At 38.7% G+C, this 1,984-nt stretch overlaps 1 long non-coding RNA gene across 1 annotated transcript; it reads left to right on the top strand.

The window, feature by feature from the left end:
• Positions 1-212: 212 nt before the first annotated feature.
• On the top strand, positions 213-1,256 carry LOC119282433. The gene is made up of 4 exons (XR_005138737.1): positions 213-560; positions 672-753; positions 889-1,058; positions 1,155-1,256. It is a non-coding gene; the product is annotated as an uncharacterized LOC119282433 (long non-coding RNA).
• The last annotated feature ends 728 nt before the right edge of the window (positions 1,257-1,984 follow it).

The raw sequence follows: 1,984 nt of genomic DNA, 5'->3' as shown, positions 1-1,984 counted from the left end.
GAGGTAAAAAAGGTGTATCGCCTCTCCATACAAGGTATCAATTTTAGTGTCTATTCTATTTATCCGGCCAGAGCGCATATGCGAAGCTTTTCTTGATGTGTAGTTCTGTACCATAGCCTAAGAATCAGAGATTGATCTATATATGTGATTGTTGTTGTCAATTGATTTGTTTTGTCACAACCACTTTGCTCTGCACAGGTGTTCATGCGCTGGAGGCTTGGATCCCCTGTTAGTCGGTGGCCTCACCGATTTAAGGTTACGCATGTGTTAAATAAAACTGATGTTGGTGTAATTAAGCTCACAACATGGACACTGCTATGCTTTCCATGTTTAACAGAAGCCTGTCAGTAAAACTGCTAGGCCAGCTATCCTTATTTGCACAATATGCAAAAACACATATTTATCAGGACAACTATTATAACATATATGAGACATCTCATTTGTTATGGCTTTCTGTCTTTCACACAAGATAAATGTTATTTGAGCTATTTTCTATGTATAGGTATGAGGAATTGAGAATGTAGGCACGACGGGGCAACTCAACAGTTACTTACAAACAGGTATTAAGTTTTGCCTACAAACATGCAGTATCACGAATACGTTGGGTTACAGCCGCACTTCCACTTCTCCCTATTCTAATTTTCATGTGGTAATTTGTTTGATATTTTTAGGCTTGGGCACTCCCATAAATGGCTCCATTTTTTTTACCTTCTACTGATCTGTAACAAAGATGATTTCTCTGTTGCTGTTGAGGTAAACGACCATTCATAATCGTACATATGATTTCTACACTCAATTATATTCCTATTATATTTACATGTAATGTTTCAGTTTTGCATAAAAAAGTTAGTATTTGTCCATCGAGGGATTTATTTTTATCAATGACAGGTACACAGAGACCTGCTCAACTTGGATATTTTTTACTGCACCATGTCTCCATCAATGTCCTAATCTGAAATTGTCCGTAAGGCACTGCCTTAGTTTTTATTGTATAGCACAGGGAAGAGTCTTCGTTGTTCTAGCTATGGAGGTGATCCTTGGTTGGAAGCTACTTTTGTGTAAGATTGAGAGGCTTACTGTTTATAATTGATGGAGGATAATACTATATGTGGATTCAATTCCAAATCTTCTCACGTATGTGATACGTCAAGCAGATCGGATCGAAGTCGGAGCACAACTAAGGTTGACGTCGCTCGTGTGTTCCAGCGGGCCTCTCTCCAACAACGGAGGCGACTAGGTCTCCGCTCCCAGTTAAGGCTAGCAACTACACACACAACTCATCGATCTGTACACATAGTTAAGGCAATCGCTTTGTACTAGCTTGATATATCCGACTGGGTTTTCTCTGATTCGATGATTGGTTTGTCTTCATCGCAGTGGATGTGGCTGCACAATCAAAGGATCAAGAAAGCTTCACAGAGATTAGTTCATTGGCCAGGAACGTATAAAACTGTGAATCTAAACAGGACGCACCTACAGCGCAGCACTGATATGATGCACTGTACCACGGACATGCCTAACATCTACATGGCACATACATGGTTTGCATGGTGGATAAGGCGATGCGTGTTAAGAAGAGCAGTAGCACGTTCGCACATTATCTTTATCATTTAAATAACCATTTTGTTCTATGAATTTTATGGCATATATCTCCATGTCCATGTAGTTCCTAAAAGTTCCCTTGGATTAGAAGCATTTGTTTGCTGGTCTTTGTGAAGACGAGATAGGAGGATCCATCTTCTTGATCAATCAAATAAGGTGAAAACTGTAGTTTTTTTACCGTGTAATCTTACCAAAAGTCCTACAGTCTCATTATTAATTTGGCCTCGACACATATGTTTTCAATCCATTGTGATCTGATATTTTCAATTTAAATGAGAAAACATTCATATTTGGCTTTCCGTAGACCAAGTTAACAAGAATAAGCATCATTAGGAGTTGATCCAGTGCTATAATTTTTTAATAAAGTCATACTTGGTATCAA

Source organism: Triticum dicoccoides, chromosome 3B (genome assembly GCF_002162155.2).
Source record: "Triticum dicoccoides isolate Atlit2015 ecotype Zavitan chromosome 3B, WEW_v2.0, whole genome shotgun sequence".
Lineage (NCBI taxonomy): Eukaryota > Viridiplantae > Streptophyta > Magnoliopsida > Poales > Poaceae > Triticum > Triticum dicoccoides.
Note: the sequence above shows the minus strand (reverse complement) of the source record. Positions and strands in the feature narration are given on the sequence as shown.